General features: G+C 37.4%; 1 non-coding gene across 1 annotated transcript; it reads left to right on the top strand.

Moving 5' to 3' along the window:
* Positions 1–23842: 23842 nt before the first annotated feature.
* LOC111750416 (U6 spliceosomal RNA) lies at positions 23843–23949 on the top strand. Its single transcript, XR_002785551.1, has one exon. It is a non-coding gene; the product is annotated as a U6 spliceosomal RNA (small nuclear RNA).
* The last annotated feature ends 224 nt before the right edge of the window (positions 23950–24173 follow it).

Raw genomic sequence — 24173 nt, 5'->3', positions numbered from 1 at the left:
AAAGAATTTAAGTATTGCAAAGTTCAGTTGATCTGTTAAATACATAGATTAACCCAATCCTAATAATTAACCTGTGGAGATTCTCTTGCTATTCAGTAACATGTTTGCGAAAATCTAGTCATTTTTCTTGAGATAATCAATGGGGTAATGAAGTAATCACAACAAATGAGACAATTTTTATAGAATGTTACAAAATAAACCTCATTTGTTATATTCTCACTGTATTGAAGGGGGTCAGTCAAGGCACTCTCCTTCATGACCTCTCTCTGTTCTTGGTTAAACCAAAAAAAAAAAAAAAAACCCATTGCCATTAAGTGGATTCCAACTCGAACTGCCCCATAGTTTCCAAGGAGTACCTGGTGAATTTGAACTACCACCCTTTTGGTAAGCAGACATAGTTCTTAACCACTAAACCATCAGGGTTTCCATTTTTGGTTAGAAAGCTCAAATGTTCTAATTAAAAAGTGGATATTTGGCAAGCTGTAGTTTGTAAAGTCTCCTCAGAACCTCATTTGGAAGGTATGTTTCTAACCTCTTCCCAGATCAGATTCATTCCTGTAAGACAGCTCTTTTACCACTTTGTCAAACAATAGAATAAATATAGCAAAAATCTTGACCACATGTCCACGTTCTCTTGATACCAGAAGTCTTCCTATTTTTTATATCATGTTTTGATAGATCAATGAAGTATTAGTTTCCCAAAGCTCTTGACAAAGTTTTGTCGCCACAAAAAAAGCACGATTAATCTAATGAGGCAGCCAAGTTTTCTGACTGGAAGAGACCAAGAACTTCTAACATGTAAGACTGGTATAATACAGTTTCTCCTTTTCATCCTTCAGCTCATCAGGGGACATCATGAACTGTGAGCCAGACCCAAATTTCTATTGGAAAATATAGTTACATTTTAGCCAGATTTTTCCAATGAGAGTATGAAAAAACAATTCACAAGTTTTAGCTGATAAAATGTTCTGGTTGTCAATTGATTACATTGTAATTGAACCTCATTTGATACTTGAAAGAAAACATGGTAAATGATTTAAAGTTTTATTTTGTCACTTATTTTTGTAAATAAAGCTTTATTGTAACACTTGTGATTGTTGGTTGCTATAGAGTCAATTCTGATTTATGGCGGTCTTATGTGTGCGGAAGAGAACTGCTCCATAGGGCTTTCTAGTCTGTGACCTTTCAGAAGCAGATCACCAGAACTGTCTTCCAAGGCGCCTGTGAGTGGGTTCAAAGTGCTAAGTTTTGGCTAGTAAGTCCAGCACTTGACCAGCTGCACCCCCCAGGAATTCCTTACCGCAGTAACTCAGTCTTGTACAGATTTGTTTATGGCCCATGGCAGCTTTCATGCTACAGTGACAGAGTTGAGCAGTTTCTGCAGAGAACACATGACCAGCAAAGCTGAACATATTTACTAGCTGATCCTTTGCAGAAACTGTGGACCCCTGATCTAAACAATGCTTGGTATTAAAGTCAATGATTTTAGAAAAGATAATGGAACTGCATATACAGATGTATTTAAGATAAAGTACAATAGAGCATATGAACAGCCCATATGCTTGTCAAATAATATTTGGTAAAACAATCTTATGTTTCCATTGGTATTGGTAAAAAGCAAAGTTTCCATTAAACATGAAGCAAAAGGAAGCCACACTAACAGCCTGTTGCCATTTTGGTGAAGTATTTCAGACATATATTAGGTGACAAGATAACTTTACATAATTATCAATTGTAGTATTTTTAAATTGACTGAAAAAAAAAAATCCTTTACTCCTCAAATCATCTTTCAAGTATGAATAAAAATTATTGGTATTTAAAAACACTAAATCTTTATAATTATATTATAAATAAAATGAATAGACAAAGACACAGATTCTTTTAAAAAGAGTATATGTTGACTACACTAATGAATCCAAGTTTTGGTAAAAGCTTTACAGTGCAGTTGAATTTTCATAGAAGATTTTAGTTTCAAAGAGCAGGACATTGGCAGGGTTATCTCTTTGAATTTGTTTTTCTTTTAGTTTATTGCTTGGAACATTTGCATAAAAATAAGTGTTTTGTTTCTTAGTTCATCTGCTTCTACTAAAGTTATGTTCTAATGATTATGACACCCTAACTGGTTACTTTGGAAATTATAATGATGTTAGAAACCGATTATGACTTCCCAATGGGACACGGCTGCAGGACCAGGCGAATTACATAAGCAGTGAAAGGAATGTGTTTTCATGCGAAGTCTTGAGTATTATTAAAGAACAAAGGGAAAGGGAAACAAGGAAATGGGAAGACACAAATAAAAATAATGAGCAATTATATTCTGCCTACCAAAATTCCCCCTGCAGTTTCAATCAGTGTCTCTGCTTCTGCTTTCTGTTCTAAATAATTGTGCTAGTTCTGGGAAATTTATCCAGCATGATCCACAGCAGCTGTGACTGCTTTCCCATGATTAATTAATTCTTACTCTTTTTTAGTTTACCATTCCATGATCTTTTTAAAACACTGCACATCAGCTTTTATTCCTGGGCTAAACTGGCAATGCATGAATGATTTCAAGATAGAGATTTGGCTCTAGACTTCCGTTCTCTAACAAATGCTCCAGAAAAAGAGGAGGTACTCAGGGAGCACCCTTTTGTAATCTTAGGTAGATCTCTGAACCTTACTTCTACTCTTGGCAAGACGGGCATAAAAACCCCCTACCCAATGGAGTTAAGGGACTAAATGATACAATATACAGATAAAGTATTTAGGACAGTGTCCCACATGTGGGCAGTGCTTAGCAAATGTTTGTTATCTATTATAGTAATAAACTTGGAAGCTATATGCCTATTTAAACAGTGCAGGGACTATTAAAATGTTTTGGTAACTTCTCTTCTAGAATATCTATAACCCAGTACCCAGTGCCATCGAGTCAATACTGACTCATAGCGACCCTATAGGACAGAGTAGAATGTCTCCAAGCAGTAGAAAATGCTGTTTACTTACAGTTATACACTGTAGTTTAAAAGCACCAAAGTGTATCATTATCTGTGAATATCCACTTATCTCAGAAGAGTTGATGCTGAATGGTTGGTAGACATTGCCAGAAATCATATCCACATTGGAAGAGAGCTTCTTGGAATAGACACCAGAATCCTTACAGCAGCCCCTCAGTCACACAAGTGGTGAGGCAAGGTCTGCCAAGAAAGCTGACTTGATAAGTGGCCAAGATTGATGCTAACAAGAGAATGTCATCACTTTAAGTCATTTATTCAGGAGCCTCCCAGTTAGAAGTAGGTGAACCTTTGAGGGAAGACCTTGTGTTTTATCTTAGGTGCCCTGTAGTCGATTCCATCTCATAGTGACCCTATGTACAACAGAATGAAACGCTGCTCTGTTCTGCACCATTCTCGCAATTGCTGTGTTTGAGCCCATTGTTGCAGCCACTGTGTTAATCCATTTCATCTAGGGTCATCTTCTTTTCAATTGACCCTTTACTTTACCAAGCATGATGTTCCTTTCCAGGGACTGGTCCTTCCTGATAACAAGCCCAAAGTACTTGAGACAAAGTCTCTTCATCCTCTTTTCCAAGGAGCTCTCTGGCTGTATTTCTTTCAAGACAGACTTGTTCATTCTTCTGGCAGTCCATGGTATATTCAACGTTCTTCTCCAGCACCATAATTCAAAGCATCAATTCTTCTTTGGTCTTCCTTTTTCAATGTCCGTCTCTCGCATGTATATTAGGTGATTGAAAATATCATGGCTTGGGTCAGGCGCACCTTAGTCCTCAAAGTGACATCTTTGCTTTTTAACAATTTAAAGAAGTCTTTGGCAGCAGATTTTCCCAATGCGTCCTTTGATTTCCTGACTGCTGCTTCAATGGGCATTGATTGTCAATCCTAGTAAAATGAAATCCTTGACAACTTCAATCCTTTCCCTGTTTATCCTGATGTTGCTCATTGGTCCAGTTTGAGGATTTTTGTTTTCTTTATGTTGAGGTGCAATCCATACTGAAGGCTGTGGTCTTTGATCTTCATCAGTAAGTGCTTCAAGTCCTCTTCACTTTCAGCAAGCAAGGTTGTGTCATCTCCATGATGCAGGTTGTTAATGAGTCTTCCTCCAATCCTGATGCCACATTCTTCTTCATATAGTCCTGCTTCCGAGATTATTTGCTCAGTGTCCAGACTGAATAAGTATGGTGAAGGGGTGCACCCTGACACACACCTTTCTTGATTTTAAACCATGTGGTATCCCTTGCTCTATTTGAACAACCACCTCTTGGTCTATGTACAGGTTCAATATGAGTACAATTAAGTGTTCTGGAATTCCCATTCTTCACAATGTTATCAATAATTTGTTATGATCCACACAATCAAATGTCAATGAAACACAGGTAAACATCTCTGGTATTTTCTGCTTTCAACCAAAATCCATCTGACATCAAAAATGATATCCCTCATTCCACATCCTTTTCTGAATTCAGCTTGAATTTCTTGCAGTTCCCAGTCAATGTACTATTGTAACCCCTTTTGAATGATCTTCAGTAAAACTTTACTTCCTTGGGATATTAACGATATTCTTCCATAATTTCCACATTTGATTGAATCACCTTTCTTTGGAATGGGCAAAGATATGGATCTCTTCCAGTCAGTTGACTAAGTTGTTAGGTGCCGCCGAGTCTGTTCCAACTCATAGTGACCCTATGCACAACAGAATGAAACACTGCCCTGTTCTGTGCCATCCTTACCATCCTTGTTATGCTTGAGCTCATTGTTGCAGCCGCTGCATCAACCCACCTCGTTGAGGATCTTCCTCTTTTCCACTGACCCTGTGCCCTGCCAAGCATGATGTCCTTCTCCAGGGACAGATCCCTCCTGACAACATGTCCAAAGTATGTAAGATGCAGTCTCACCATCCTCGCTTCTAAGGAGCATTCTGACTGCTCTTCGTCCAAGACAGATTTGTTCTTTCTTTTGGCAGTCCATGGTACATTCAATATTCTTTGCCAACACCACAATTCAAAGGCATCAGCTCTTCTTCGGTCTTCCTTATTTATTGTCCAGCTTTCACATGCATATGATGTGATTGAAAATACCATCGCTTGTGTCAGGCACTCCTTAGACATCAGGGTGACATCTTTGCTCTTCAACACCTTGAACAGGACCTTTGCAGCGGATTTACCCAATGCAAAGTGTCTTTTGATTTCTTGACTGCTGTTTCCATGGCTGTTGATTCTGGATCCAAGTAAAATGAAATCCTTGACAACTTCAATATTTTCTCCATTTATTATGATGTTGCTCATTGGTCCATTTGTGAGGATTTTTGTTTTCTTTATGTTGAAGTGCAATCCATACTGAAGGCTGTGGTCTTTGATCTTCATTAGTAAGTGTTTCAACTCCTCTTCACTTTCAGCAAGCAAGGTTGTATCATCTGCATAACGCAGGATGTTAATAAGTCTTCCTCCAATCCTGATGCCCCATTCTTCTTCATATAGTCCAGCTTCTCGTATTATTTGTTCAGCATATAGGTTAAATAGGTATGGTAAAAGAATACAACCCTGATGCACACCTTTCCTGAATTTAAACCAATTCATTATCCCCTTGTTCTGTCTGAACCACTGCCTCTTGATCTATGTAAAGGCTCCTCATGAGCACAATTAAGTGTTCTGGAATTCCCATTCTTCACAGTGTTACCCATAATTTGTTATGATCCACACAGTTGAATGCCTTTGCATAGTCAACAAAACACAGATAAACATCCTTCTGGTATTCTCTGCTTTTACCCAGGGTGCATCTGACATCAGCAATGATATCCCTGCTTCCACATCCTCTTCTGAAACCTGCCTGAATTTCTGGCAGTTCCCTGTCGATATACTGCTGCAGCCGTTTTTGAATGATCTTCAGCAAAATTTTGCTTGCGTGTGATATTAATAATATTGTTCTATACATTCCACATTCGGTTGGATCACCTTTCTTGGGAATAGGTATAAATATGGATCTCTTCCAGTCAGTTGGCCAGGAGGCTATCTTCTATATTTCTTGGCATAGAGGAGTAAGCATCTCCAGCGCTGCATCTGTTTGTTGAAACATCTCAATTGATATTCCATCAATTCCTAGAGCCTTGTTTTTCGCCAATGCCTTCAGAGCAGTTTGGACTTCTTCCTTCAGTCCCATCTGTTCCTAATCATATTCCACGTCTTGAAATGGTTGAATATCGACTAATTCTTTTTGGTGTACTGACTCTGTGTATTCCTTCCATCTTCTTTTGATGCTTCCTGCATTGTTTAATATTTTCTCCATGGAATCCTTCACTATTGGAACTCTAGGCTTGAATTTTTTCTTCAGTTCTTTCAGCTTGAGAAACGCTGAGCATGTTCTTCCCTTTTGGTTTTCCATCTCCAGCTCTTTGTACATGTCATTATAACACTTTACTCTGTCTTCTCTAGAGGCCTTTTGAAATTTTCTGTTCAATTCTTTTCCTTCATCAATTCTTCCTTTGGCTTTAGCTGCTTGATCCTCAAGACCAAGTTGCAGAGTCTCCTCTGACATCCATCTTGGTCTTTTCTTTCTTTACTGTCTTTTCAGTGACCTCTTGCTTTCTTCATGGATGATGTCCTTGATGTGATTCCACAACTCATCTGGTCTTCAGTCACTAGTGTTCAATGCATCAAATCTATTCTTGAGATGATCTCTAAGTTCAGGTGGGATATGCTCAAGGTCATATTTTGGCTCTCATGGACTTGCTCTGATTTTCTTCAGTTTCACCTTGAACTTGCATATGAGCAATTGATGATCTGTTCCACAGTCGGCCCCTGGCCTTGTTCTGACTGATGATTTTGAGCTTTTCCATTGTCTCTTTACACAGATGTAGTCACTTTGATTTCTGTGTGTTCCATCTGGCCAGGTCCTGATGCTGTTTATGTTGGTGAAAGAAGGTTTTTGCAATGAAGAAGTCTTTGGTCTTGCAAAATTCTATCATTTGATCTCTGTCATTGTTTCTATCACCAAGGCCATATTTTCCAACTATTCATCCTTCTTCTTTGTTTCCAACTTTCGCATTCCAATCACCAGTAATTATCAATGCACCTTGATTGCATGTTCTATCAATTTCAGACTGCAGCAGGTGATAAAAATCTTCTATTTCTTCATCCTTGGCCCTAGTGGTTGGTGCATAAATTTGAATAATAATCATATTAACTGGTCTGCCTTGTAGAGGTATGGATATTATCCTATCACTGACAGCATTGTACTTCAGGATAGATCTTGAAATGTTCTTTTTGACAATGAATGCAACACCATTCCTCCTCGAGTTGTCATTCTCAACATAGTAGACTATATGATTGTCCGATTCAAAACGGCCAATACCAGTCCATTTCAGCTCACTGATGCCTAGGATATCGATGTTTATGCATCCCATTTCATTTTTGACTATTTCCAATTTTCCTAGATTCATACTTCGTACATTCCAGGTTCCAATTATTAACGGATGTTTGCAGCTGTTTCTTCTCATTTTGAGTCATGCCACATCAGCAAATGAAGGTCCCGGAAGCTTTACCCCATCCATGTCATTAAGGTTGACTCTACTTTGAGGAGGCAGCTATTCCCCAGTCATCTTTTGAGTGCCTTCCAACCTGGGGGGCTCATCTTCCAGGACTATATCAGACAATGTTCCGCTGCTATTCATAAGGTTTTCACTGGCTAATGCTTTTCAGAAGCAGACAGTCAGGTCCTTCTTCCTAGTCTGTCCTAGTCTGGAAGCTCAGCTGAAACCTGTCCTCCATGGGTGACCCTGCTGGTATCTGAATACCGGTGGCATAGTTGCCAGCATCACAGCAACACACAAGCCTCCACAGTACGACAAACCGACAGACACGTGGGGGGTTGGCTAAGTAGCTATGTTCTAAATCTCTTGGGATAGATCAGTGAGCACTCCAGTGCTGCAGCCATTTCTTGAAACATCTCAGTTTATATTCCGTCAGTTTGTGGAGCCTTGTCTTTTGCCAATGCCTTCAGTGCAGCTTGGATCTCTTCCTTCAGTATCATCAGTTCTTGATCACATGCTACCTCCTGAAATGGTTGAATGTCGACCAATTCTTTTTGGTATAGTGACTCTGTATATTCCTTTCATCTGCTTTTGATGCTTCCTGAGTCATTCAATATTTTGTCCATAGAATCCTTCAGAATTGCAACTCGAGGCTTGAATTCTTTCTTCAGTCTTTCAGCCTGAGATATACTTAGCATGTTCTTCCCTTTGGTTTTCTCCCTCCAGGTCTTTTCAAATTTCATTATAATATTTTACTTTGTCTTCTTGAGCTACCCTTTGAAATATTCTGTTCAGCTCTCTTACTTCATCATTTCTTCCTTTCCCTTTTGCTACTTGACATTCAAGAGCAAGTTTCAGAGTCTCTTCTGATGTCCATTTTGGTCTTTTTTCTCGTCATTTTTAGAACCTTTTGTTTTCTTCACATATGATGTCTTCATCAAGTGTGTTATATATAGTTCTCCATTAAAAGGTCTTGGAATTTGGTCCAGTTAATGTAATTCCACCCTATTTGCACAGCTAAGCTGATACCAAAAAACTCATTGCCATTGAGTCAATTCTGACTTGTAGTGACCCTATAAGACAAGTAGAACTGCTCCACATAAATTCCAAGCCTGCAATCTTTACACAAACGTAGTGCCACATCTTTCTCCAGTGGAGTGGCTGGTGGATTTGAACCTCTGACCTTTCAGTTAAGAGCCGAGTGCTTAACCACTGTGCTACTCAGGCTAAGTCCCATCAAATACAAGGCAAATGATAAGCATTCCTAACTGTCAATCTGCATTAAACTGTCACCACCTTTGTCCATTTATAGAACCTAAGGACTCCACTGGAAACCCTGGTGGTGTAGTGGTTAAGGGCTATGGCTGCTAACCAAAAGGTCAGGAGTTCAAATCCACCAGATGCTCCCTGGAAACCTTATGGGGCAGTTCTACTCTGTCCTATAGGGTCACTATGAGTCGGAATTGACTTGACAGCAACGGGTTTGGTTTTAGTGTTTAAGGGCTGCATAGTTTGTATAGCTACCAACTATTATCTAAAAGCAGAATCTAGCCAGGCTACTTTCTTTTTTTTTTTATCTTTGCATACAGGTTAAAGGTCAAGCTCCATAGCATCCATACATGGTTCTCTCTCATCTTGCTCTTGCCTTCCTCACCAGCCTCACCTCCTACCCTATTTCTCCCCCAGGCTAGAAAGCTTTTCTTCTGAGAAACTTATGTCAGAAAACACTGAGCTGAATTTATCTGCTATATCCAGGGTCACATCAGATTTATTTTTGTTTCAAATATACCCAAGAACACTGGCATCTAGCACAGTCTGTTTGCTTATTTTAATATGTTCAGTAAATGTTTATTCAATAAATGCACTTCAGTTTTGTTATTATTCTCATAGTCAGGAGAGATTTCCTAATGATTTATCCATGTCTTTACTTTAAAAATTCATATGTATTTTCTACAAACTGTCCCTTAAGGAAATGCAGAATTAAATCAAGAGACATTGCACAAATTTCTTCATATACTGGATGACTTAGGAGAGAAAGGCCTTATTTTATTGTCTTTTTTTGACCATTCATAGCACCTATCACATAAATTTGCATATTAATAAATGTTCAATAATTTTTAAATAGTGAGTGTGGATGGAAAATCCCTTTAGACTATTTTGCTGCACTGATATAAACAAGACTTAAAGACTGAGATGCTTATTAATAGTAATAATTACTTTGTAAGAAAGTGTGTAAACTACAAAATAATTGAAAAAATATTCACATATATTCCAGTGTGTCAAAACGTGACCAGCATAAGCAACTGTCGAGTATGGAAAGCTAGATAAATGTTTTGATTTATTCTCCTAAGAGTTTGGGCATCCTTGAGCTATTATTTCTCTAGAGAGCAATAGTAAAGTAGGCAGCTGCTACTCACATTGGATACATTTAACAGCTTTCCTGCAACTCTGATACAAGTCCCTGCATAATTGGATTTTTGGATGAGGTGACAATTACTTCCAAGTTTTCTGTCAGTTATTCTCTGGGGTGATATTCAAAATACTATATATAACAATTGGTACAATAAGGGCCAGCCAATCAGAGCACACGCACACCCATTCAGAGCAGATAAAAATAAATAAATAAATAACATACACTGTGAAGTGACTTGAACCAGCCCTGGTTATGCTGGAAATCTCATTAAACAAAGAAATCACTTACTTTTAGAGCACTAGGGTGGGGCTTCAAAATATACCTTCCTATTCACAAAGAGAAGAAAATTTGTCTTGTACTTTTTTCCTTATTTTCTTTTTCCTTCAAGTATCAGATTCTGTGAAGGGCCATTCTCAATCATGGGAAGGACAAGACAAAAATTAAAATGGTGTATAGTAGAGTTGGTAGGCATGCTATGTTTTGAAGACTGGCCTTCTACAAAATATGGTAATTTTGCCATATGCAATTAGATTGAATTAATACCTTCTTTCAGAGAAATTTTAGCTTTATGCTTCTCATTCTATAATTTCCCTTTTATGCTCCTATCTATTAACTGTAAATTGAAATAATCCATGTGAAGACTTTCACAGAGTTTCAAAAAATACATAGTAAGTCCTCCAAACATTTCACTGTTGCCATCGGATTGGTTCCAACTCATGGTGATCCCATGTTCAACAGAGCAAAGCATTGCCTGGTCCTGTGCTATCCCTATGATCCTTAATAGGTTGAAGTCCAATGTTGCTCCTGCTATGTATTTTGAGTGCCTTCGAACCTTTTCTAGGCAGCTCATCTTTCACTACTCTATCTACCAATATTCTGTTGTAATCCATAGGGTTTTCACTGATTAATTTTCTGAAATAGATCACCAGGTGTTTCTCCTAATTGGTCTTAATCTAGAAGCTCCACTGAAACCTGTCTACCGTGGGTGACTCTGCTGGTATTTGAGATAACTGTGGTGTGCTTCTAGCATCATAGTATCACATAAGTCACCGTAGTAAGACAAACTGAAAGACAGGTGGTAGAAACATTCCGTTACTGGTATTATTATTGTTAGTTCTGTTTTTTGTTGTTGATACCAAAGAGTCAGGGACAGAGGAAGATCAAGAGGAAACTGCGCAGTATGGTAACTGTATTATATCATGCTAATCAGGTTCTCTTCCTTGGCCTGTGTACTTCTCCACACACCCCTTCCTCTTACAGCCCAGAGCCTCACAGTAGTTCACACCCCAGATAGCCTCCCTTTCTTCTATTTTCCCTGCACCAATATCGCTTACCTGTCATTCTTTCAAGGGCTCTGCACAGGCCAGAGGAAAAATAAATAAATAGAAATTCTTTGAGTTGACAATAATGAGATAAAATGTTTCTATTTCTTCCTTTTTCCCAACATGTTTGTATTTTAACAAGGACCTTCTGGAGATACAGTGAGAACCTTATTTCAAAGAAATCTTGCAGATAGGGTAGCAAGCAGCTGTTGTTGTTACTTGCCATCAAGTAGGTTTTGACTTATGGAGACCCCATGTATGCAGGGTAGAAGAGTCCATAGGGTATTCAAGGTTGCGACTTGTTGGAAGCAGATCACCAGACCTTCCTTCTGAAGAATCTCTGGGTGGATTCAAACTGCCAACCTTTCACAGAGCTGTAAGGGAAAGAAATATTTAGAGATCCATTCGCCTACATTGTACAGAAGCCCTGCTTATCTCTCTCTTTTTTTGTAAAGGAGAAACAGACTTCATGTTTAATATACATTTATATGGATATGACACTTGTTCAGGTAAAGCCCTATTAACTGTGAGACAAAACCTCATCAGGAACAGAACGGCTTATTTTGAATCTTTCCAATGTGTTTACATAAGAAACTTCTAAGAATAGCTAAAGAATTATAATCTATGGAAACAGCTCTGCTCAATTTAGTTGAACATTTCTAGTTTTATTCATAACTTCTTCTCCTTTTTTTTGTGTTCAGAGTCAGAACTGTAGAGTTGGACCCATTAAGTTTATTTTATCACTTTTAATGCAAAGATTATTACTGTAATTTACATATCTCAGTAAGAGCCAAAAGCTTCCTGCTGTGGCTTTTTTCCACCAATGTGCTACAAATTAACAACTCAGCTACATTAAAGCAAATGAAAGAAAAAGTTAATTCTTTACAATATAAGGGAAATTATCTCCCCATGGGACTATATAATCCCCTCAATAAGATTCCCAGAAACAAGAAAACAGGATTTTTGTATAAGCTACATTAGTGTTTTAATCCCATGTAAGATGATAATATAAATCTTAAAAATGAAAGCATTAACTTTGAGGCTTTGACCTGTGTCCAGTTCCAAGAGGAAAAAAGAAAGAAAAAAAAAAAATGTCCATCAATGATTTTAAGAGTCACCGAGTCTTTAATCATGTAGAAGTTATTGTAGTAAATATGATTTTCTTTTCCCATTTGATATCAACACATCGACTTTTAGTAAATCACCAGCAAAGTGATTCAACAAGGTGTCCACAAAAGGGCACACCACATCTGGAAGCTGGGTTATGATACTGTCACTCAAAAGATACCAGTAGAGTAGTGAACCTGTTTTATGCCTCATATTTTGATGAGAATCCTTGGCTCACCCAAGTGACCCTTCAGTCAATGTCACACACTGACTTTACCATTGTAATGGGAAAATAACTTCAAGTGTCTGTCAACTGGTCTTCCAGTGACTTGCCATTTACTCCAGATTCTCTCTATCTTTCACCTGTTTCTATATCTTCACCGATTGGTCTGAGTTCAGGTTACATTGGCACACACCTTTCATTTTTAGCTGCTTCTTTTTGAACCCAAAGTGATCATGCAACTTTAGGACATAGGATATGGAGGAGTCAGTAACTTGATGAGATAGTAATATGAATGAGAGAATGTACAGTGATTGAAAGAATATACTCTAATATTTCTGGCCAATGAATGTCATGTGCAGCCCCCATCTGTCTGTCAGTAGAGGCTTGTGTGCTGTTATGATGGTGAACAGGTTTCAAGGGAGCTTCCAGGCTGAGAAGGACTAGGAAGAAAAGCCTGGCAATCTGCTCCCAAAAACCAGCCCATAAAAACCCTATCTATCACAAAGATCTGGGGTCAACATGAGTCAGGGGCTGACTCAGTTATAGCTAAGAACAAGAACAATATTTCAACAACTTTGTCTTAAGAGGTTACCTAACAGCTATTTGTCAGGGCACTATACTTTTTATTTTAATTCTTATTCTGTACTTAAAAAAAAATGTTGCTGTTGTTAGGTGCTGTTGAGTAGGTTCTGACTCATAGTAACCCCGTGTACAACAGAACGAAATGCTGTCTGGTCCTGTGCCATCCTCACAATCATTGTTATGTTTAAGCTCATTGTTGTAGCCACTGTGTCAGTCCATCTCATTGAAGTTCTTCTTTTTCGATGACCATCTACTTTACCAAGCATGATGTTCTTCTCCAGGGATTGATCCCTCCTGACAACATGTCCAAGGTGTGTGAGACATAGTCTCACCATCCTTTCTTCCAAGGAACTTTCTGGTCACACTTCTTCTAAGACAGATTTGTTTGTTCTTTTGGCAGTCCATGGTATATTCTATATTCTTTTCAACATCACAATTCAAAGGCATCGATTCTTCTTCAGTCTTCCTTATTCATCAACCAGCTTTCACATGCATATGAGGTGATTGAAAATACCACGGCTTGGGTCAGGTGCACCTTAGTCTTCAAGGTGATAGCTTTGCTTTACTACACTTTAAAGAGGTATTTTGCAGCAGAGTTGATCAATGCAATTTGTCTTTTTATTTTCTGACTGCTGCTTCCATGAGTGCTGATTGTGGGTCCAAGTAAAATGAAATCCTTGACAACTCCAATCTTTTCTCATTTATCATGACGTTGCTTATTGATGACACAGAAGTTAACACAGCATGGCTGCTAATCAAAAGATTAGAAGTTCAGTCGAACTAGGAGTGGCTTAGAAGAAAGGTCTGGTGATCTTTTTCCAAAAAATTAGCCATTTAAAGCCCTGAAAGTCAGAATGGACTTAATGGAAACTGTTTTTTTTTTTTTTTTTTGGTTATTGTTAAGGTACTAGGATAGGCCTTGGGGGGAAAAAAAAAAATTTTCCCTGAAGGATTTCACAGTTACTCCCTGTGTGAAGGTATTTTGATAACTTCATATTTCTTTTACATTGAGAGATATGAATTATGTATGTATAAAGACATCTTTTTTAAAAATATGTGTTTTAATTACTTACTTACATTAAAATCTCAATCTGCACTACAGTGTGTAAACCCAGAGTAAAATAATTCAATCCCTGACAATCTTCCTTCGTGACTTTTAAGGTAACCTTGGGTAATGGTTCCTTTTGTATACCTGTTTCATTAAATATGTGGGCAAAATTAGGCATAATTTTCTATAATTTCCTCCTTCTCCAATTGTATAGATTACCATATAACTTTAACTTGTATTATTTAACCATTTTTACATACAATTCATGCATTAAATGATGACACAAGGAAAAGGTCAACAGAATCAATTTCTTCCTCTCGGGTTTAAAGTTACAAAAATTATAAATACATCCTCATTTAAAACTATTAATTCCATACATTTAATAATTGATATTCATTATGTATATGCCACATAATAAATATGTATATCAAATAACATAGTATTTTAATTAAACATGAGAAAATTCAGTATCTTTAAATGAATTATGAAAAAATACAGAAATTGGCAAAGGACTCAAGTAGAGAAAAAGAGAATTGTGTTTAAATCTCTGCTGTTAAGAAAATGTTCACCACTCATCTTGATGTTCCAATTATATTTATTCCCAGCAGTGCATTTGTGTGTAAATTTGCAAGCTTATTGTAATATTCATATGGGGATGCAAAGTACCTAGATTATTAAAAAATCTTGAAGAAAAACAGAACTGAAGGAATTAAATTACCCAGGCATCAATAATTATTATAAAGTTTTACCAATTCAAACACTGTAGTATTGTTACACAAATTAATTGACCAGTGAAAAAGAATAGGTAATCTAGACAAAGACCTAATTGTGCATTATCATACGATTTATTCTAAAGGGACTAGTGGAATTCAGTGGGGCAAGGATGGACTTTTCAATAAATGGTGCTGTGCCAAGTACATAATCACTTGAAAAAAAAAAAAACATTTACTTCACATTATTCACAAAAATTAATCTAACATAGGTCATAGACCTATCACAAAAGTACAACAGTAAAGTTTCCATGGGAAAACATAAAAAAAAAAAAAAATCTTCATGGCCGTGGGATATACAAAGATTAGCATCTAGGGCGTAAAAGCATTACCTCTATAAAAAGAATTGATACATTGGAATACATAATTAAATTCAATGCTTTTGTTCATCAAAACAATGGATAAAAGAGCAAAAAAGCAAGCCACAGACTGACAGAAGATACTTACGATAACCAAAAAAAAAAAAAATCCATTGCGGTCAAGTCAATTCCAATTCATATCTTAAAAAAAAGTCTAGTATCCAGATATCGGTAATAAGTCTATAATACAAAAAAAAAACATATTTTAAAGTTAGCAAACGATATAAATAAGCTCCTATCAAAGAAAGATATACATATGGCCAAAGAAACATCAGTCCAGTCAATTCTGACTCATAGTGACCTCATAGGGTTTCCAAGGCTATAAATTGCTACAGAAGTAGAGTGCTACGTCTTTCTCCCACAGAGCCACTGATGGTTTTGAACCACCAACCTTTCAGTTAGCTGTCAATAAGTTTAACCACTGCACCACCAAAGTTCCTTATACATGTGGGCAGTAAGCTTACGTGAAGGTGTTCAACATCATTGCCGATCTGAGAAATGCAAATTAAAACCACAATGTGATTTTGATAAGTGTTACAGATTGAGTTGTGTCCCCAAAAATATGTGTGGTAATTCTTGATCACTATATATTTTTTTTATACTTTTAGTGTAGGGATCCAACATTCTGTAAAATGGGATTCCCAGAATTGTGTTCATGTAGAACCTGTACATGTACCAAGAGACAGTCTTTCGAACAGAACAAGGGCATATTGCATGGTTTAAAGTCAGGAAATGAGTGCGTCAGTGTTGTATCCTTTCACCATGCTTATTCAATGTGTACGTTGAGCAAATAACTCAAGAAGTTGGACTATGTGAAGAAGAAAACGGCTTCAGGATTGGAGGAAGACTCATTAACAACCTGTGATATGGAAATGACAAAACCTTGCTTGGTGAAAGTGAAACGGACTTGAAGCACTTGGTGATGAAGATTAAAGACCACATACAGCCTTCGGTATGGATCACACCTCAACCTAAAGAAAACAAAATCCTCACCACTAGACCAATAAGCAATGTCATGATAAATGGAGAACATTTTGAAGTTGTCAAAGATTTCACTTTACTTGGGTCCACAATCAACACACATGGAAGTAGCAGTCAAGAAATCAAATGCTGTACTGCACTGGGCAAATTTGCTGCAAAAGACCTCTTAAGTGTTGAAAAACAAGGATATCGCTTTGAGGACTAAGGTGCGCCTGACCCAAGTCGTGGTATTTTCAATTGCCTCATATGCATATGAAAGCTGGGCAATGAATAAGGAAGACTGAAGAAGAATTGACAACTTTGACTTGTGGTTTTGATGAAGAATATTGAATACACCATGGACTACCAGAACGAGGAACAAATATCTGTCTTGGAAAAAATACAACCAGAATTCTCCTTAGAAAAAACAATCGCAAGACTACGAGGCGGGACCGATCCCTGGAGGACATCATGCTTGGTAAAGCAGAGGGTCAGGGAAAAAGAGGAAGACCCTCAACCAGATAGATTGACATAGTGGCTGCAACAATGAGCTCAACCATAGTAAATACTTTGAGGATGATGCAGGAGCAGGCGGTGTTTTACTCTGTTGTACGTACGGTCACTGTGAATCAGAACTGACTGGACCGCACCTAACAACAACAGTAAGCTGTGAAGAAATAAAATTCTGTTTGCTAAAGCCACCCAATTGTGATATTTCTCTTACAGCAGCACTAGGTAGCTAAGACAATAAGTAACCACAAAGACGACTGAACTTAAAAAAAAAAAAGTGTAAGTCCAAGTGCTGTTAAAGATGTGGAGAAACTTGCAACTCTCATACATTGATATTGGAAATTTACATTGGTACAACCACTTTGGAAAACTGTTGAGCAGTAGCTCGTAAAGTTGAAACTACGCCTACCTGATGACCCTGTATATACTTGCCTGGGCATATACAGGGAGAATATAATGCATGTGTGCAAAAAAAAAAAAAACAAAAAATTAAATCAAAAACAAAAAAACTATCTTATAGAATATTCATAGCAGCTGTATTCAGAATATCCTAAACTAAAAACAATGTAATATCTATCAATATTAAGATGGATATGTAAATTGTGGCATATTTATGCTGTGGAATATTATACATCAATATAAAATAACAAAGTAATTCTCAGCCTAACAAGGTGGATCAATTTAACAGACATAATATTGAATGAAAGAAGGTAGACACAAATTAGTACCTAGTGTCTGATCATTTACATGAAGTCCAAAAGCAGGCAAAACCAATATATTTTGGTAGATATTACAATAGTGGTTATTCTTGGGGACGATTGAGTAGAAGGGGATTTTCTGTGGTTTTGGAAGTAGTTCTACTACCTGTAAAAGTTCACCTAGTTATCAGTCAGATGTGTGTACCTTACTGTGTATTTAAGTTAGGCTTCACTATAAAATATTAAACAAAAAAAAACTACTTATTCGTCTGAAAGGGATGAATTTCTTTTTACAGCTAAAGCATCAGTTAATGTACAAATTATATAAATGGTTCTTTAAAGAATTGACCTAGAAGCAAAGGAAGATTTCACTAATTGTACTTGAATTTGTGTTATTCTGGAACTGACTTAGGGATTTTCTAAATCAGGAAAGTAGATATTGCAGGCTCTTTCCATGCCTCAAATGAACCTAGAGGAAGCTGTTTGAAAAAAAAAAAAGATGCTTGTGTAGTAATTTTAACGATATTGCCAACGAGTTTAAGTGAGACTGTAATGAATCCTTCTTGTTTATTCACTAAAGTTGTGACACTATCATTGTAGGTGCTCATTCATAAATGGATGAAAATGAGTGAGTTAGTGAGTGAATTAATTATTTAGAGACACTTCCTCATTAAGCTCTGAACACAGCACTTTATTCCATAAGTTAGAAATTTTAAAGGCAACATGTAATAAAAAATTACATAATCATTAACTTAAGCACCAGAAATGTATCAAATACTTCATACGTGCCAGCCATTCCTCTAGGTACTGAGGGTAGAGCAGGAAACAAATGAATCCCTTGCTCTGATGGAGCTTTCATAGAGCTTACACATCTTTCAAAGTTTTTGAGCTCTATCTTTCTGTAGTAAACAAGTGATAAATCACAAGTAAGGAGAGATGGAATGGAACTGTGCTGTGAGTGCTCATGATATATGATATAATACCCCATCGGGTGTGCACACACACACACACCTGGATCCAGCTCCATGAACCTGACTTAAGTCACCTTCACTACAAAAAAAAAAAAAAAAAGTAGCTTACCCACTGTAATGTTTACCCACTGTATTCAAATATAAGTACCAGCACAAAGACAATTCCTATGAGGTGGAGGTCAAATATATCAGATTTCCACATTCTCCTGGTTGCTGTACTACTACTCCATCTCTAGCACTGGCCATTCTCCCTCCTGTTTGTACCCTTCCCTCTGCCATGTAGGTTTGACAATTCATTGCAACGTCTCACAGAACTCACAAACTGTACTTACATTTAAGTGGTTTATTAAGGAAAAGGGTACAACTAGGGATCAGGGTTAACAGGCTACAACTTAGCTCAGGATCAGGAAGCATGCAGGCAAAGTCTACCTTCTTCAGTACAGGACAGCTCTCTCAGCTCCCCTTAACGACGCAGGCCTCTTCTCAGCTCCCTCAGGACAGACTGCTCTTGGCCCTGTGGTCTGTCACCACCTGCTCTGCTACTGGGTCTCTGCCTGGTCTCTCTCTGTCTCCAGTAGTATAGCCCCTGACCCATGTTACAGCTCATTTAGGAGGATCCTTGCCTCCCCTCTTTCTGCTTCTTTCTACTTTCTTCCTTCTGCTTCTCTTCCTGCTTCTGTCTCTTCAATAATCTCTGTGGTGCTTGCTGCTTAAATACACAAACTCCTTGCCACTTTTAAGGCATGGCACCAATCCTTTCTAGGTAGCCCACAGACATACGTTTGCGTAATAGGCTACAACTCATCTCATTTGCATAGTCTACTGACCAATCCCAGCAAGGAGCATACCAATCATAGGGCAGGCTGCAGCCCAGGAGCAAATGAAAAGTGTCAACACCAAGTTGTTTACAGCTTACCCAAGAAATGCCCATCAACCTGGAGAAAAGAAACAAAACCTATGGGGTAGAAAACTAGGGCAAAGCTAACTCTTCAGGGGTTAGGGAAAGAATTTTTAAGATTTTTTTCCAAAGAACCAAAGCAAAAGGCCACATAAAGGAACTCATTTCATCACACCCACTGTATTTTCCCCAGAGATGGTCAACCCTACAAAAAGGATGCGTTTTCCCTAAATTCTTATTGCAGCATTCACGCAAAGTTATACTAAGATTTCAGAGGATGTGATTGCATGGAGAAGAGCCCTGGGTATTAACTACAATGCCTTCTTTCAAGATTTAGCTCAAGTCCCACCTCATTTGCTTGCTTAAGTTTTCAGTCACTAAACCTGCCTTTACCTTCTAGATGCCCTCATTATTTATACCATTATTTGGTATTCGTCATATGCACTGTACGTGGAATTTTATTATTATGTTTCTTTTTGCATACATGCTCTCTAGCCCCTACTACATTCCACTGGGTTTGTTTGGTGCTTAAATTAATGGCCATATAATGGTCTAACTGAGACTAGTAGGACCCCGGAGGTTATGGTCCCCAGACCTCCTGTTAGCCCAAGAGTGGAACCGTTCCTGAAGCCAACTCTCAGACAGGGATTGGCCTGGACTATAAGATAGAAAATGATACTGGTGAGGATTGAGCTTCTTGGCTGAAGTAGACATATAAGACTATGTGGGCGGGTCCTGTCTGGAGGGAAGATGAGAAGCCAGAGGGGGACAGAAGCTAGCTGAATGGACACAGGGAATACAGGGTGGAGAGAAGGAGTGTGATGACTCATTAGAGGGAGAGCAACTAAAAGTACATAGCAAGGTATATATAAATTTTTGTATGAGAGACTGACTTGATTTTTAAACTTTCACTTAAATACAATAAAAAATAATAATAATAATGGCCATACACATTAGGTAAAATGATGATAGTAGAAGTATTACTACTACTAAATGCTAATAATGATGGTGATGGTGGGGGTAATAATAGTACAAGTAATAGTAGAAGTTGTTATTGTTGTTAGATGTGATGGTTAAGATTGTGTGTCAACTTGGCTAGGCCAAGATTCTCAGCATTTATAGAGTGTTTATTGATCACCCCCATGGTGGGGTCTGCTGTGAGTAGCCAATCAGTTGAAAGGGAGTTTCCTTGGGCATGTGGCCTGCATCTGAATATAAGTGGATTTTCTGGCTTTTGCCTGCTCTGGATCCTACGGATGCCTCCTGTTCGTCTGACTTCCAGTTCTTGGGACTTGAGTTAGGAGCTTATCTGCCCATCTTCGGATTTGTTGATCTTCACAGCCTGTGAGCAAGACCCCTGTTCTCTGACTGCTGAAGTTGGGTTCTCTAGCCCCTGCAGCTATGTGAATCAGGAGAAGCGTCGCTCTCTTGCCTGCTGATCTTAGGATTCATTAAACCTCATAGCCTGTGAGCAAGGCCCTGGCTCTCTGACTTGCCGATCTTGAGTTCACCAGCCCCTGTGGCTATGTGAATCAGGAGAAGCCTCTATCCTGATCCACAAACTTGAGACATTCCAGTCTTTACAATCATGTAAGCCGTTTCCTTGATATAAAGCCCTCTGTATATATATTTATATGCTTTACCGTTTTCACTTCTTTAGAGAACCCAGCCTAGAGAACCCTAAGACAGATGCCATGGAGCCAGTTCTGAATTATAGCAAAAGTATGTACAACAGAATGAAATGCTGCCCAGTCCTGTACCATCCTTACATTGTTTAAGCTCATTGTTGTAGTCACTGTGTCAGTTCATCTTATTGAGGGTCTTCCTCTTTTTTGCTGATCATCTGCTTCACAAAAATGATATGCTTTGTCAAAGATTGGTTCCTCTTGATAATATGTCCAAAGTAAATAAGATGAAGTCTTGCCATCATTACTTCTAATGAGCATACTTGTACTTCTTCCAAGACAGTTTTGTTCGTTCTCCTGGTGGTCTATGGTATATTCAATATTCTTCACTAATACCATAATTCAAAGGCATCCATTCTTTGGCCTTCTTTATTCATTGTCTAGCTTTCACATGCATATGAGATGATTGAAGTAGAACCATCAAAAAGGCGAATCTGTTGCGATATAGTTGATTCCAACTCACGGTGATCCCGTGTGCTGCCAAGTAGAACTTCTCCATGGGGTTTAATTGGCTGTAATCTTTATGGAAGAAAATTACCAGGCTTTTCTTCCACAGTACTATTTGGTGGGTTCAAATTGCTAACCTTAAACTTACAGCAGATCACAAACCACTTGTGTCACCCACCATCCAGTGGAAGTAGAAGTATTATTTCCTATAGGCTTATGATACACTAGACAGAGAAGTAAAGGTTTTAATATTTAATACAACCTGGTATGGTGGATGCTGTTATTATTGCCATTTTGAAGATGAGAAAACTTAAGTTTAGGAAGATTATATAATTTGTCCCGGGTGACACAGATAGTCAGTGTCTCTCTAACATCAGGATCCATAATCTTACTCATAACAACATGTTGCTACCCAATAAATTTGTGTTATGTTGCTTTTCAGTTAAAATCAGCAGCTATCCCAGATAGATCACTTGTGAAATTCAGAATTACAAATCTCCAACTTTGCAACATAAAATCAAGAATACATGTGGTAGCCTTATTTTACAAAGACAGGAAAAACCTCAAGTGTAGTATCATAGAATTAAAATATATGTCAAGCATGCACTGTTAAAATTGGGTGTGGTAAAATGTTTGCATTCATTCACTCATTTATTCATTCAATACACATTAAGAAGACACAGTCCTTGTATTTCAGAAGTTCGATGTATAAACAAGAGGCCAGATTAGTTACTAGGCACCGTAAGTTCACCAATAGAGATAGAGCTACACAATGTTTTCAAAAACCTAACAATGACAAAAATAATCAAGAAACAATATTTTGATATTAGTGAAATTTATATTTTTTAAGATTTTGAATGCATTTGGGTATGCTTGGGTAATCAGTGGTATAGTTTTTAACGATACAATGTATTATATTTGGATAAGATTATGTTGGGAGATTTAAATAGAAAAATAAGATGAAAAGGTTCAATGTAAATATCTTCTCTGGTAAAGACAAGCTCATTCGTAAATGTGTAAAATGAATGATGGTAGCTAACAAAATACACTTTTTATTCACTTTGTACCTAAAATTGATTTCATTTGCTACATCTTAAAAATGACATTTTGTTTGAAGATGGCAGTATTTTCAACATGTTGGAAGCTGCATTCTTTGCATCTGTTTAAAAAGGAACACTGTAGATGGAAACTGAAAGTGTTCACAAAAGTACATAGTTTTAAAACTATTTCACGAGGAACAAAATTCGGGGTTTTCGTTTGTTTTCTTTTTAATGTAATTCATCTGGGGAATGAGGGCTAATTTATGAGATAGTATCAGAAAAAAATAAGGCAGTGAAGACATAATGAAAAGGAATATATTAAGTTGGGGATATAAGGCAAAAGAGAACAGGTATGTAGAATATTTTAAAGCCATAACATGCTGCCCATTTTCTTTCTAAAATGTGGCAAAGTAAAACCCAATTCAAGTTTTTGATACAACTGTTTAAATTACCAAGGTGTTGTATTTGTATTACATGCAGTCATGTATTTAGTCAGCTTTTCCTAAGCTTTTCTCCAATATAGTTTGCATTGGTGAAACATCAGTAAGGTATAGATCCCAACATGTGTGTTGTATATGTAGAATACGAATGCTAAAGTTGCCTTCTAAATGTGCATCATGTACTGCCCAGGAAAACACACCCCAGAAGTTCTTCCATGTCACTGTCTGTTGGAGTCGATACATGAACTATGTTAGACAAGGAGACAGAATTGTTTTCAATGTAATCCTCTGGAGTCTTTTAGGAAAAGGAAAACAATGATTTTGAAGGTTCATTTCAGTGCCAGCTGGCAGAGATCTTAAAGGTTATTCTATTTTACCCATACTACATAGTTATTTAAATGTATCCATGTGCAACATATGAAAGGAGTGTGTATTTAGAAACATAGGAATTGAAAAATGTGTTTATAGTGGTAAAAGAAGAGAAAAACAGGAATCCATGTGCTAAATACCACGTAATGCCATTAGATTATTTGCCTGGACTGCCTTAATATTCCTGTTTTGCAAATTTTTACTCCATGTTTATTAACACGTGATTGCCAGGACTATGATATTTATCATAGCTAGGATCCTGAAGACCCATCTGGACATCTATTGTTCCTATTTTCTGCCAAAGTCAACATTTATTACATATGAACTGTTTCTCTGAGTCTCGATTCATTTAGTCCGGAAATCTTTGGAAGTGAGTTAAACAATGTAGAAAAGATGAAGGGTTTGCATAAAAATAAGCCGTTGATTGAAAACAATTATCAAGTGACTTTATTCAAGTAGTCCTTTAAAAATCAATACAATTTATGCTCGCTTCAACAGCATGTATACTAAAATTGGAACAATACAGAGAAGATTAGCACGGGCCCTGTGCAAGGATGACACGCAAATTTGTGAAGCGTTCCATATTTTTGTAAACTTTCACTTAAAGCACAATAAAAATTGAAAAAATCAATACAATTTAGGGACATTACATACGTTTAGATTTGCTTTGTTTAAAATTTTCAAATGTTAACCATAAATTAAAGCATATAAATAGATCAATCTTAAACGAGATGTGTTATTTCCTTTTTTTTCCTTTCTTCAAACAATATTTTGGTTATTCTGTAGTAGACGCTATATGAATATTCTATTGGC

This window comes from Loxodonta africana, chromosome 1, assembly GCF_030014295.1.
Source record: "Loxodonta africana isolate mLoxAfr1 chromosome 1, mLoxAfr1.hap2, whole genome shotgun sequence".
Taxonomy (NCBI): domain Eukaryota; kingdom Metazoa; phylum Chordata; class Mammalia; order Proboscidea; family Elephantidae; genus Loxodonta; species Loxodonta africana.
The sequence above is the reverse complement of the archived record's forward strand: the minus strand, read 5'-3'. Positions and strand labels throughout refer to the sequence as shown.